At 43.8% G+C, this 15,816-nt stretch overlaps 1 protein-coding gene and 1 non-coding gene across 7 annotated transcripts in view; one reads left to right on the top strand and one right to left on the bottom strand.

Annotated features, from left to right (window-relative positions):
* Positions 1-15,816, bottom strand: part of LOC126109572 (poly(rC)-binding protein 3) — a 484,702-nt gene that overhangs the window by 303,508 nt on the left and 165,378 nt on the right. The window lies entirely within an intron of this gene.
* On the top strand, positions 4,827-4,901 carry Trnas-cga (transfer RNA serine (anticodon CGA)). The gene has a single exon. It is a non-coding gene; the product is annotated as a tRNA-Ser (tRNA).

Genomic DNA, 15,816 nt, shown 5'->3' with positions numbered 1-15,816 from the left:
TCCTCCCGCAATCTACCACCACAATGTTTACCATGCTACAGTTCCGCACATTTTTCCTATTGCCAAAAACCCAATACCTGTGCGTAGCGTTGTACAAATCTTTGAGACTACTGTCAGGTCTTCTGATTTTTTTCTATCCTTCACTGATTATTACACAACCTAAGAGTGCGTAACAATAACCAACCAACCGACACACACACACACACACACACACACACACACACACACACACACAAGAGAGAGAGAGAGAGAGAGAGATAGATATGGGAAGCCCTAGCCTTACAGAAGAGGCCTCATTTAGGCGAGCAGCTGCCCAGCCCGCAGATTCTGTCTGCAAACACAGAGGCGGAATCAATTTGGGCGACAAACAAAGCTTTCGCGGCGCCACAATGGCTCCTTTTTATAGTTTTCGCTGGCAGCCGACGGGTTAATATGCGCCAGGTATCGCCCATTAATATCATTCCCAGCGGACCGCCGGGTTATTTTTGAAACCGGCCGAGCGATGGAACTCATTGCAGCCTATTCTCGCTGCAACAGGCGCGGACCAGCCAGTCGCATTGACTCAGTAAATGACAGCATTTCAATAGGAGGGTATGAGAGTATACGTGGATCCAAATGTGCCCTTCTACTAAAAAGCAGGGGCGCCTTGGGTGTGCTGCTGAATTATTCTGTCTGATTTAGCAGTGGCACCTCCTGCATTACCTTCTTCCAGCATCCACCCCCCGAGACGAACTTAATTCATTGGACCACTTTTACATCATCTTTGCAAAAAATTAAACGAATAACTGCATGTCCTACTCTATTTTCTACTGGTCAGTTTCAACCTCACAGTCATTATAAAGTATATGCCAAGTAACCCAAAACGGGCAAACGTGAATGGACCACGTAATTGTAAATAAAAACCATTATCATTGTTAAAATACGCTAGACTCTTACAAGTTATTTATTACTAAAAAGAAAAGCACAAGCCGGTTTCAAGACCTGCGTCCCGTCTTCAGGTGCATTTACGAAATTATAAATCAATAACAAAATCCACATTGTTAACATAAGAGAAGCTGAACAGAACACCAATTGTTAGAAAAACCTCTTAAAATGCAAGTCCATAAAGAAAGTATAACTGAGGTTAAAATATATTACTATTTTAACGTCAGTTATGCACTCTTTATGGATTCACGTTTTAATGTACGTACCAGAGTTTTTTCTAAGAATTTGTGTTGTTTCTGTTTAGCTTTTCTTATGTTAACAACGTGGATCGTCGTCGTTATTGATTTATAATTTTGCAGACGCACCTGAAGATTGGACACAGCTTGTGCTTTCCTTTTTAGCAATAAACAGCTTTTACAACTGTAGCGACTTTTAGCACTGTTGATGAGTATCAACAGTTGTGGATGTCCCGTCAACATAAACGAGTGTTTAAATAAAAAGAAAAGCCTTAGGTTACACATTCATAGTATCATTAAAACAAAAAGTGACGGGTTGCCTTCATATACTAATATAGCATTGATTTATAATAATTATGTTTAAATTTACCCACATCCCTTCTGTACTCTCCATTCACATACACATCTTAAATATAATTTGATGATTTGTGACACGTTTGTGTGGGACAACGTTTCTTTTGATCGGATGTGTCATGTTGGTGCGGTGGTGATGCATTGGTTTCTAGTTACGCCTATGTGGAGAAGCAGTTATTTTGTGTGCACAAGTCCTTGCGCGTATCAGTACAAGCTGTGCCCAGTCACTATTAAAAGCAATATACTTTCATGTTTTTATAAGAGAGTCGTCATGAGTTTGGTTTACATCGATTGCGTATTATAATTATGCATGGCACTAGCTGTAGCAGGAAATGTTACTCTTAAGAATCTGCACCTAATCTGGTACGCTTCACTGGGTGTTAGTAGTAGACGTACGACCACCTACAGGTACGTACTCCGTTTTCAAAGGTATAATCAATGCATTACACGAGCCTTTTAACTAGGATTTATCTCTTCATTTAAAGTTACGTGCCTCATTCGTGTTTGTCCATTCTATATAAATGAGGAAATGTTTGATGACTACCAGGTTGAAATTAGGCAATAATAAACAAAAGTGTTACATAATGTTACAGCCTCAGCAGAAACATGTCTTCATTTAACCAATAGTTGGTGGCTATGCACCCAATTATGAAAAAACAACTGACACAATTAAACGTCGCAGTAGAGAAAAGAACGTAGAGAATTTAGCACCATCATTCACTATACACTGAAGTGACAAGTTAAGGGATTTCGTGAGAGTGCTGGAACTACGTGGCATGGACTCACTAAGTCGTTGGGAAGTACCATGCATACATACTGAGCTACGCTGCCTCTATACCTGTCCATAATCGCCAAAGTGTTGTCGGTGCAAGATTATGTGTGTACAGACCTCTCCAGTATGTCCAATAAATGTAGGATGGGACTCCTGTCGGGCGATTTGGGTGGCCAAATCACTCACTCGAACTGTCCAAAATGTTTTTCAAACCGTTGTTTGGGAACATGACGCCCATGGATGGCTGCAAATGGCCTCCAAATAGCCGATCATAATCATTTCCAGGCAATGGTCGGTTCAGCACGGTGCACACCACTACGGTGCCACTACCAGCTTGCACTGTGCTTTGCTGACAACTTGCTTCTATAGCTATGAGGGCTACCATCAGTTCTTACTGACTGCAATCGGGACTCGTGTCACCAGGCCACGGTTTTCCCGTCGTCTAGGATCACGAGTCCAGAAGGCGCGCTGCAGGTGATGTCCTACTGTTAGCAGAGGCACTCGCGTCGGTCGTCTGCTGCCACAGCCCATTAAGAGGGGACGTTGATGAAATTGATTAAAAACGTCAATTTTCGATTTATTTTTTATTTGTTAATACAATAAGTCCCCAAAGTTTCAATGTTGAAATCGCATCCCAAGTACCTGAAAATTAATTGTGACGCGGCCTCCCTGCCACGCCCACGTTTTGAAGCAGCACTTCAATACCAGCTCAGTGAACAATGATTCTGTGTATTACTTTCAACCAGACGTGTGCGGGATGCATCTAGAAGGCTGGGATACAAACTCTCTGCTTTCATAGATCATCTTTGACTCTGTTCCGTATCTTATAAACAATAACAAACTAGCTGCATCGTTTATGACGAAGCCATTCTTTTTTTTGCATTGTGATACGGACGGAGATTTATACAAGTGTTCGATTCTTTCTTCATTCAGTTATGCCACTATCACAAAAAGTGTATAAAAAACTGGATAAACTGCGTTTGAAAAAGTTAGTGAATGGAAGACGTGATAAACGACGACAAACCAGCAATGAGGCTACGTCCGAAGTCAGAACATCTGCTGAAAATGTGAACTCGTCTCCTAGCAGCTCCAAGCGAAAAATTGGTGAGGTGAATGGTAGGTATAACAGTGATGAATCTCGGTACACTGGATTTAGATTAACTGACCTGGAATTATCGATTGCAGCAGTGAAATTTTCTTGTGTTTGTAAGAAGCGTGTGGTAGTGATAACATTCAGATTATAGATGATGGTAAGGGAGCAGGCTTGGCAGCCAATCTGCATATTGTGTGCAAACAATGCGATGCTGATAACTCACTCAAAACTTCTAAATGTAAAAACCGGTACTATGAAAGTAATATGAGTTTTATCTATGGACTGAGGTGCATTGGAGTTGGGGCATGGGTGTGTCTGATGTCCTTAAGTTAGTTAAGTTTAAGTAGTTCTAAGTTCTAGGGGACTGATTACCTCAGAAGTTAAGTTCAAATGGTTCAAATGGCTCTGAGCACTATGCGACTTAACTTCTGGAGGTCATCACACACATCCATGCCCGAGGCAGGATTCGAACCTGCGACCGTAGCAGTCCCGCGGTTCCGGACTGAGCGCCTAGAACCGCTAGACCACCGCGGCCGGCTCAGAAGTTAAGTCCCATAGTGCTCAGACCCCCCCCCCTTTTTTTTTTTTTTTTTTTGCATTGGAGTTGTGAGAGAAGGTGGAAATTTATTGTGTGGAATAATGAACATGCCAGCGCCGTGTCTGAGATTCATACAAACTGTGTACTGGAAAACAAAATTTTTGACGTGGGGACAGTATGATAGCAACTACAGTAGAAGATGTTGTAGATAATGACCCGTTAGATGAGAACGATTCTGGTCATGTTAGAACAGATCTTGTTGTTTCATGTGATGGTACATTCATGAAAACCGATGTGACTGGAGAAAATGTTGAGTTTACTCTCTTACATACGCTACGAAAAATCTGTTAAGTTCCGAGACCCTTACAGAGGGTCCCCACATGCCTTGAATGGCAATCTTAAGTCTTGCTGACTGCCGGTTGTCTAATTACCCGTCTAATTTTTCCAGTTCCTTCCTCCTCCCTATATTAACTTTTTAACTCGTCACATGCAGCTCTGTGGAATTATCGAAGACCAATAAGCCCCAATATTAACAGCAGTGCTACCAGAATGAGATTTTCACTCTGCAGCGGAGTGTGCGCTGATATGAAACTTCCTGGCAGATTAAAACTGTGTGCCCGACCGAGACTCGAACTCGGGACCTTTGCCTTTCGCGGGCAAGTGCTCTACCAACTGAGCTACCGACGCACGACTCACGCCCGGTACTCACAGCTTTACTTCTGCCAGTACCTCGTCTCCTACCTTCCCAACTTTACAGAAGCTCTCCTGCGAAACTTGCAGAACTAGCACTCCTGAAAGAAAGGATATTGCGGAGACATGGCTTAGCCACAGGAGAGCTTCTGTAAAGTTTGGAAGGTAGGAGACGAGGTACTGGCAGAAGTAAAGCTGTGAGTACCGGGCGTGAGTCGTGCCTCGGTAGCTCAGTTGGTAGAGCACTTGCCCGCGAAAGGCAAAGGTCCCGAGTTCGAGTCTCGGTCGGGCACACAGTTTTAATCTGCCAGGAAGTTTCATAGCAGTGCTACCGTTTCTTGAAATTTTCCCGGCGGATAGAATCTCTGTTCTTTCAGCTGTGCAATCAGAACAGTAGTATTTACATTAGAACAAATAAGCCCGCGGTCACAAATATTAAGTCAAAATTGGCAGCTTTCGACGCTACTATGAGCGTCGTCTTCAGAATTAAACTAACTGTTCTAAAACATATTAGGTATATAATACATTAATAAAATTACAGTTTTTACTGACTGGAAAGAGATGCAGTACTTACAAGTCACATTTAAAAAAAAATCTAAGCCGGAAAGGCGACGTCATGAATAGTTGTAAATAAGATGGCGAGCCGCTAAGGGCTGCTCGTACTTGACTGAACAAGGGTTGCAACAAGACCCGCCATCTTATTTACAACTATTCATGACGTCGCCTTTCCGGCTTAGATTTTTTTTTAAATGTGACTTTTAAGTACTGCATCTCTTTCCAGTCAGTACAAACTTTAATTTTATTAATGTATTATATACCTAATATGTTTCAGAACAGTTAGTTTTATTCTGAAGACGACGCTCATAGTAACGTCGAAACCTGGTCAATTTTGACTTCGAGGGCTTATTTGTTCTAATATAATTCTGACACGGTCACTGAACCTTAGCAGCTATGTTCAAAGTTTTACAGTAGTATTTCTTGTTCCGATACTTGGGCTGATAACCTTAGAGGCATTTTCAAGGTGAGCTTCGAGTTATTTATTTCTGCCAGAAATTCAACTTGAAGGTAGCCACAGAATGTCTCATAAGGTTAAGACTTTACTCCAATAAGAGGGGAAAAAATATATAAATTAATAAAAATTTTTAAAAACAAACTGAAAAGTGAAAAAAGATTCGTTTTAGAAAGGGCACAGATCACGCAGCTATCAGCTGCCTGCTAGGTTCATCGTTATTCTCCGTTTCAATCATTTTTTAGCCCCTTCCCTCAATTTCAATTTACGAGAGACGGATTTGCCGATAAATTCGTTATTTAAAAACCGTTCACCCGGCAGTACCAGCGCAATAACTCCTTGACACCGTCCCCCGGCACTGGCGGAGGGCACTAAATATGAAACAGGGACAGAACTGCGAGCAGTAAGCCCCACCGTGGCGGCAGCACACAAAGGCGGAAGCTAAGCAGCTTAGCGGCGCGAGCCGCGCTGGGGCGCTCCCGCTTATTTCGTCGCCCCGTTTCAAAACTCGGCCGTGCAGCACGAGACCCAGCCAGCACCGCTGCGCCGACGGGCCCCGCTCCGACTAATGCCCCGGCGCAGCACGCAGCTGCCTAGCAATGCGCCCTGCAGTGAGCTTCTGAGAGATAACCCTTTCCAAACGTGAAATACGCGTACATCAATAACCGCCAGAATGTTGAATGCAAGCTGCAAACGTAGTTACATTGTGTTCGACAGGTGCCGTGGCTGGATTTCAATGCCTGCTGCACTTGGTCGATCAATACAGGGACAGTTAATGCTGGTTGTAGATGATGCGGGAGGTGTCCGATGATGTTCCATACGTGCTCGATTGCAGACGGATCTGGTGATGGTGCAGGCTGGGGCGACATGTCGACACACTGCAGACCAGTCTGCAGCTCGTGGTCTAGTGGAGCCGCACGGTACCTAGGCGTGCTCGGACAGAGGGTTAGCTGCCCTCTGTAATAAAAAAAAAACTGAGTGAACAGATCAACAAAGAACCTGAACGGCTGTCATCGGACGTCCGCCCCGAACAAATTCAAGGAACAATACAGAACAAAATGAGATTTTAAAAAAAGTGGCCAGCGTTGCTACCTCTGGATCACGAGGTCCCGAGTTCGATTCCCGGCCACGTTGAGGATTTTCTCTGCTCGGGGACTGGAGTTTGTGTTGTCCTCATTTCATCATCATCATCATCCTCATCTTTCGTGACTGTGAGAAAAACTGGGACTTTGTATGGGCGCTTGAGCGCAGTTGAGCGCCGCACAATCCAATCATCATCATCATCATCACTGCAAACCACGTTGGGTGCAAAACAATGGTGTGCGCGAGCTTTATCCTGTCGGAAAGCTATTACTGGAACGCTGTTCATTGGCAGCACAACAGGTCGTATCACCTGCCTCACGTGCAAATTAGCAGTCAAGGTGCGCGGGATAATCAAAACTATCATACGAAATCGCTCCCCAGACCCTAACTTCCCATGTAGAGCCACTGTGTCTAAGTCACAGACAGGTTGATTGCAGATCACCTAACCTCTTAACACACGGTCATCATTGGCACCGAGGCAATACTGGCTTTCGTCAGAAAACACAACGGATCTCCATTCTGCCCTCAAATGAGCTCTCGCTTGATACGACAGATGTCCAGACATTCTGCGCTGTTGATAATGTCGCCTATGTCGCCTTAAAGGCTTTCCTTACTAACAACTCACTACCTCCAATCTCAGAGGCAACTAACGCTCACGAGGGTTACAGTGCTTATCTGAAGCAAACCTGATTTGCATCCTACCTCGAACAAATTCTTCTTTGTGTTGCCAAAGAACATGATCGCCAGTTTTAAGATTGCAACATGTATCCATACTTCTCACGTATGTTGTTTTTATGGTTACCCAGGTTTACCTGTGCTGTAGGCCCACCCTTGCATAAATAAACATTCTCGACGCTCTCTCATCGATTCCTCTGATATACACTTCCACGTGAGCCTGACGACGGTATGGTTTCGGTCCTTATGGTTCTCAGTGGTTTTATATAGATACATACACACAATCTCACCATTCCCCTTCAAACACGCACCGCCCAATTAGTGACGACTACATATGCTATTCTACGTCACTTTCGTTAAGCTACACAAACACTCGTGACTATTTAAATAATAAGCACTGATACATGTCACTGAGAAATTAAATTTATGCAACAGGTTACGTATTTGGGAACACAGCAAAGGATTACATTCCTGTCTTAGGAGACTTCTGATCAGGAACTCTGTAGCGCATGTAGTAAAGGCTCCATACGTTGTACGCTGAACCTGCCACACAACAGAAGAGCGTCTCTATGAGTTCCTTGGGAATCTCCCTCCGCGCAGTCCATATGCACGATCACGTGGGCTTTCTGGTCGTGGTGTTTCCGACCCTTTTGTACGAGCAGTGGATACTGTGGGACTTCCGCCTAGTAGCTTTGCACCGCGGGTTTTCCGACCAGAGCCTCCCCCATTGCTGATTTACGCCAGTCGTCCACCAGCAGGGGATGTGTTGTCACCATCAGCCAGGCAGTACCCTCACCAACAGCACTTCCGTATAATTTCGTACCCCTAAGCTACTCGAGTTCTATGCACTATGGGTAATAGAAATAATTCAAAAATGGTTCAAATGGCTCGAACCACTATGGGACTTAACATCTGAGGTGTCATCAGTCCCCTAGACTTAGAACTACTTAAACCTAACTAACCTAAGGACGTCACACACATCCATGCCCGGACAGGATTCGAACCTGCGACCGTAGCATCAGCGCGGTCCCGGACTGAAGCGCGTAGAACCGCTCGGTCACAACAGCCGGCAGAAATAATTACAACAATGAAAATGGATGGTCACTGCTACCGGGCGCAGAGAAAATGTAATGAGTTTACAGTAAGTGACGGAAGTCATGAGAGTATAGCATTCACGAGGTATAAAGGGGAAGCGCACTGGTGCAGCTGTCATTTGTGCTCGGGTGATTCGGGCTGGAGCTACGCGCATGGGGCATTCCGTTTAGGAAACTGTTGGGGAATTCAGCATCCCGACATCGACAGTGTCAGCAGTGTCACGAGAATACCGAATTTCAGGCATTGTCTCTTACCTCAGACAACGCAGTAGCCGACTGCTTTCACGTGACGACCGAGAGCTGAGGAGTTTCCGTAGAGCTGTCGGTGCTACCAGACAAGCAACACGGCGTAAAATAACTGCAGAAATAAATGTGGGACGTACGATGAGCGTATCCATTATAACAAGTACGGCGAAATTTGGCATTAATTGGCTATGGCAGCAGAAGACCGACACGAGTGCCTTTGCTAACGTCAGCTGCAGCGCCGCTCCTGGGCTTGTGGCCGTATCGATTGGACACCAGACAACTTGAAAACTGTGACCTGGCCAGGTGAGTGTGATGATAAGAGTTCCAATGCGGCCCAAACCCCGCGAAAATATGGACCTAAGTTGCCAACAAGGCACTGTCGAAGCTGTTGGTGGCTCAATAATGGTGTGGGCTGTGTTTACATGGAATGGACTGAGTCCTCTAGTCGAACTGAACCGATCATTGACTGCAAATAACTATTTACCGCCATTGATAGACTTCGTGTTTCCAAACAACTATGGTATTTTTATGAATGGCAATGCTCTATGTCACTGGGGTACAACAGTTTGCGACCGGTTTCAATAACATTGTCGACAACTAGAGGGAATGATATGATCACCCAGTTTGCTCGACGTGAATACCATCAGGTACTTATGGGACATAATCGAGAAGTCAGTACGTGCGCAAAATCCTGAACCGGCAACACTTTCGCAATTATGGACGGCTATAGGGAGGTAGCATGGCTCAATATTTCTGCAGGGGGCTTCCGACGACATTACGAGTCCATGCCACATCGTGTTGCTGCGCTACGCCGTCCGACATGATATCATGAGATATTCCATTACTTTTGCCACATTAGTGCACATGCTCGTTACCCGTCAATTCTACACAGACTCAATGCTGACGCAGTTTAAAAATTGCAACTGGCAGTATCATGGCTGAACACGCACATTCTAGCCCACTTGACGAAGCACATGTGCATATTATGTTAGGAATTCTTAATCTGCCGCAATAGACTCCACAGTGCGAATTATCCAAATTTTTACTTAGGAATTTCAAGATTTGAAAGATAAAGATTTAGATTTTGTCGCAAATATGTCAAATTAGAAGAATCTCCAAGACTGCATTGTGCAAAGCAAGAAGAGAGACTACTAGGAGGACCCAGAATCCTGGCACTACCTCGAAGATTCAAATGAGCGAAGACATTTTCAAAATAACCATAGGTAAAAGTGTTTTTGAAAACTGACCATGAGTCTGTTCCCGACAAAAGAATCCTGGTGTTCACTTGTAAAGAAGTAGAGAATATCATATGTGAAAATGGTACTGTTCCTATGGACATCTGACAGTTGTCCGAAACAATTTAAAGAACTGTACACCACACACGCTGACATTGGTAGTATGAAAGAAGAGACCAAGGTATTTCCCATTTTATTTTCTTTGCTTGCAGGCAGAATCCGACATACGTATGAATCACTTTTTTCTGGACTGAAAAAATAAGACGCCTGATTGATGACCGATAACTGCAGTGCTACCCTTTGAAACAACTAAAATTAAGGCTATGGAATCAAGTATTCTCCGAAAGGTCCCTTTCCAGTTGCAGTTTTCTCTTGAGCTAATGTCTGTTGAAGAAAATACAAGAACTGGGAATAACGGAGAACTACAGGGAAAGAGATGAAGTCAGATTGCTTTGCCCCACATGTGTTGCAGTGGCACGTTTTCCATCCAGACAGTGTTGTTGAAGCGTGGATTGAAACAGAGGAAATTCCCAGTGGAGAAAAGGTCATGAAATTCGCAGATTATTGGTCAATCAATGGATGGAAAATCCCAGTATACCAATTGAAATGTGGAACGTTATTAATCAGCAGCACGTATGCTGTCCAAGTTTGGTAGAGGAAACTAAACTCTTCTACAATTCAAAAATACTAACGCATACTTTCTGATAACTAAGTTGAAGGAGGAAGCAGCAAATGCTGCATCTGGCATTATGAACAATTCTATTGGCCTTCCTCTTCAAAAAAGAATAAAAAGATACACGGGTCCTTGGCAAAATGTGAATGGATATTATAAGGGGAACTTCAAACAGATATTTAAAATCTCTGGCTTTCTTACAAAAAACTGAGTGAGAAAATAAAATTAATACAGAAACGGACCGCAGAACCTGCCCCCTGTTGCTACTTGCATTGACGGTCGGAACACTCATGGCTAAAATATCTGTGGTCGGAAAAATCGCGTTCACGTAACGGTCGGAAACTCCACTGCGCCATCGTTGTTGCTACAGCAGTGTGAAGAGCGAGCTGCCCATCTTCTACAGGGGGACAACATGTTACCATGCCTAACACGGTTTAGAAAAACCGTTGGCATTCGAAACAGCTTCCATCCGTCTCGGAATGGATAAATACGGGCGCTGTATGGTTTCAGAGAGAATCTTATACCATTATTCTCGCAAAATAGTGGAAAGATCAGGTAACTGTGATTGAGGTGAATACGATGATGCATCCTTCTCTCCAAACCATAAAGGCCCAACAATGTTAAGACCTGGGAAGTGTGGTGGGCAGCGGGTGTGCGACAGTTCATGCTCGTGCGCGACGCGAGCTGCGTGGACAGGGGCTCTGTCGTCTATAAACACAGCATTACAGTTGCGGAATAAACACTCTGTACCATGTGATGGACCTGATCACCTGTCACATTATCGTTGGCAGTAATGCGACTTTACGGAGTAGCCATTTGACCCGTGTAATACTAATTTGGCTGCCCAAATTTCCGAATCCCCGCCATGTTCTACTCTACGCTGTGTGTGTTGACGCTGTGTGTGTAACGTCGCAACAGCACGGAGTGCCAGTAGTAGTGTGGAGCGTCCCAACATCTTCCACAGTATGGCTTGACGCAAGAGCGCTGCCATGTCTTCTTCAACGATGACAATATACTAATGCTGTGACCGCAATCTGACAGCCGGTGAACGGCATATTTCACAAATTCGAGGTGGTGTGGCTCAGACCATCATCACTGTTCATAACATACGACCTCGACACCTATGTATCGGAAGCAATCTGAATAGCGAGAGCAAAACTTTATTAGTTTCTTATATGGCAAGATACAAGGTGCATTCAAGTTCTAAAGCCTCCGATTTTTTTCTCCGGACTGGAAAGAGAGAGAAACATGTGCATTGTTTTAAAATGAGGCCGCGTTCATTGTCAATACGTCCCAGAGATGGCAGCACCGTACGGCAGATGGAATTTTACCGCCAGCGGCGAGAATGAGAACTGTTTTAAATAATTAAAATGGCGACGTTTTCCTTACTTGAACAGCGTGCAATCATTCGTTTTCTGAATTTGTGTGGTGTGAAACCAATTGAAATTCATCGACAGTTGAAGGAGACATGCGGTGATGGAGTTACGGATGTGTCGAAAGTGCGTTCGTGGGTGCGACAGTTTAATGAAGGCAGAACATTGTGTGACAACAAACCGAAACAACCTCGGGCTCGCACAAGCCGGTCTGACGACACGATCGAGAAAGTGGAGAGAATTGTTTTGGGGGATCGCCGAATGACTGTTGAACAGATCGCCTCCAGAGTTGGCATTTCTGTGGGTTCTGTGCACACAATCCTGCATGACGACCTGAAAATGCGAAAAGTGTCATCCAGGTGGGTGCCACGAATGCTGACGGACGACCACACGGCTGCCCATGTGGCACGTTGCCGAGCAATGTTGACGCGCAACGACAGCACGAATGGGACTTTCTTTTCGTCGGTTGTGACAATGGATGAGACGTGGATGCCATTTTTCAATCCAGAAACAAAGCGCCAGTCAGCTCAATGGAAGCAAACAGATTCACCGCCACCAAAAAAATTTCGGGAAACCGCCTGTGCTGAAAAAAATGATGGTGTCCATGTTCTGGGACAGCGAGGGCGTAATCCTTACCCATTGCGTACTACGGTAACAGGTGCATCCTACGAAAATGTTTTGAAGAACAAATTCCTTCCTGCACTGCAGCAAAAACGTCCGGGAAGGGCTGTGCGTGTGCTGTTTCACCAAGACAACGCACCCGCACATCGAGCTAACGTTACGCAACAGTTTCTTCGTGATAACAACTTTGATGTGATTCCTCATGCTCCCTACTCACCTGACCTGGCTCCTAGTGACTTTTGGCTTTTTCCAACAATGGAAGACTCTCCCCGTGGCCGCACATTCACCAGCCGTGCTGCTATTGCCTCAGCGATTTTCCAGTGGTCAAAACAGACTCCTAAAGAAGCCTTCGCCGCTGCCATGGAATCATGGCGTCAGCGTTGTGAAAAACGTGTACGTCTGCAGGACGATTACGTCGAGAAATAACGCCAGTTTCATCGATTTCGGGTGAGTAGTTAATTAGAAAAAAAATCGGAGGCCTTAGAACTTGAATGCACCTCGTACTTCCTCGAGGCGCATTCAAATTACAGCTGGACAACATACGGCCATACGTGGCGAGGCATCTGAAGGAATTCTTCGACAGGTACCTTTCCTTCCCTGGTCTGCTCTTTCGCCTGACATGTAACACACATGTGATATACAGGAGTTGGACAAATATATGAGAACACAGGGAGAAATGTGTGCTTGAACATAAATACGGAAACTAGACAAGCCTGCAGATTGCGCTGTTGTATTTGGCCACGAACACTACCTGTTCAATATCCTCCATATGTTGCTAGTGTCAGCCGTGGTCAGAGCAGTGTTGAATATAGTTAGTGCATTTCATCGAAGCCAAGTGAATTCGAACGTCGGCAAACTGTCGCTGCTCGTATGGCGGGTGATTCCGTTACCAAGGTACACGAAGCGTTTGGAGGTTAAAGAGGCACCGTATCGAAGACTTATATCGTGTACAAGAAAAGCGGGGAAACATGTGACAACTCGGAAGAAGTGTGTGTTGAGTGATCATGACAGGCATAATTGAAAATGATTGTGACAGAAAAATAAGACGACAGATCCAAGTCAATTCAGAACTGAATGTCAAACTCGCGAGCCCCGTCAGCACCAAAGTAATACGAAGCGTGGTCTATAAGGAGGGAATTGCAGGGCGAAACGGTATTTGAAAACCACTCACCAGTGATGCAAATGCTGTAACAGGAAAACGGGTGCCGAAAGCGTAACACCTAGACTATTGGGCAATGGAGGAAAGGCATTAAGTGGAACGGGTCTTGTTGAACACCCATTTCCAACTACTTACAATATTCTGTGTCATTTCCTCAATACAGTAGACGACATTCCGGCCAGTCTTTTTTTTTTTTTTTCATTTTTAAAGTTGTGACTTTCGGGCTGCAGCCTCTCCGTGTTTTGGAATTTTACAGGGCAGGGTTACATTTATCTACACATTTCATGATTCATTTTCAAATCAGTGTGTTAATTTTGACGAAGGGAGTTGCTATGTTAGTTGGTAATGATATATGAGACCTGATTAATTGCTGAATGAAATCATTTTGCCAGTATGCATTCAATTTACACTAATGTGTCGTATCTCCTATTGTTACTACATTACATTCACAATAATGATTATCTCGGATGTGTATTCAGTTCGATGACTGGGAATTATACACGAATTATGGAACGTAAAAATATTTTACTCGCCTCAATGGCGTGGAAACAGGGCTCCGAGAAAATGTTTTCATCTGTCCGTAACATTTCCCTCTAATTCTTTTTGATGACTGATATTCGGCTTATCAATGTTAGCGTGTCCTTTGATCCACATATATTTTACCTTACCAGCTTTCATGATGTCCAATGCCAGGGGATTAGTTTTCTTGAGAAGTGCGTATCCTGTAGCAACCTTCTACAATCCGTCTAACTCAATATGTTCCTTACTTGACGTTCTGTAAGCAATTCAAAGCTGCGACTCCAAGGTAAAAAGTAAAAATTCCTTTAAATCTATCAAGCTCTAACATTAATTCTGATTTTTGGATACTGTATATTCATTTCTTCCTACAACAATTCGGACCACGCTCTTGGGGTGTCATATTATTTTCACATTAGCTGACTGGCCCTGCGCTGCTCTGCCTGGTGGCTTTTCCAGTTTTCGCCGACGTCATTGTATCGCAAGCCGGAAAATGATTTAAATGGTTCAAATGGCTCTGAGCACTATGGGACTTAACATCTATGGTCATCAGTCCGCTAGAACTTAGAACTACTTAAACCTAACTAACCTAAGGACATCACACAACACCCAGTCATCACGTAATTATTTAAAGCTACAGAAAAACAGATACGATTGCCTTGAGATTGAACAGTGATGGTTGTTATCAATACAACGAGCGATCCACTATTAAGTGCTCTCTGCACAAGTAAAGTACTGTACGAGTATGCTTAAGTGTCCAACAAAAAACTTTAATGATCTGTGTCTAATTTAGGTAAACCGGTGCCGGTGTTAAGTAGACGTTGTACTGTGATGCATGCCACTGCCTGCACTCACAGACTACTGGAACCTTCTCGTTTCCTCCCACACACCCAAAGCACACAGACAGTGCACACTGCTGGGAGTCAGACTTTATTACAGCAGCAGAATTGCGGTCAAAGTTTACTAATGACTGAGTATACACGTGAAAACATACTTACGGGCATCATGATTACGATATAATATAAAACCTGTTTTAAAAAATTAGAAAAAATTGGTGACGGTTGCCTATAGTATTAGAAGTGTTAATTGTTAATGCTATAAGATCTTGAAATAAACTGGCGAATGATCTTGTTTACATTTATGTCTTCTGTAACGACTGTGACAGTGTTACCCGTTATAGAGGGTATCACTGCATGAATCTAGCAATAATTGTCGACAAACATAAACATATAAAGAGGTTTTGATATTATCATTTCTTTCTTTCTTTTCTCAGACGTTATGTCTGGTCAAAAATGGAAAGTGACGCGGACCTTGATCAAGCGTCACTTCCTTTCAACTGTACGGTATATGTTACATTGCATTTAGGAACTTTCGGGTGATTGAACATGTATCAATAATTACGGACTTCTGTAGTTGTATATATAAGTTTGGATGTAGCTGTATTGCATTTATGTACTGGCGGATATTGTGTGGTATGACTCCTGTAGTTGATAGTATAATTGGTACAATGTCAACTTTATCCTGA

This window comes from Schistocerca cancellata, chromosome 12 (assembly GCF_023864275.1).
Source record: "Schistocerca cancellata isolate TAMUIC-IGC-003103 chromosome 12, iqSchCanc2.1, whole genome shotgun sequence".
Taxonomy (NCBI): Eukaryota; Metazoa; Arthropoda; class Insecta; order Orthoptera; family Acrididae; genus Schistocerca; species Schistocerca cancellata.
Note: the sequence above shows the minus strand (reverse complement) of the source record. Positions and strands in the feature narration are given on the sequence as shown.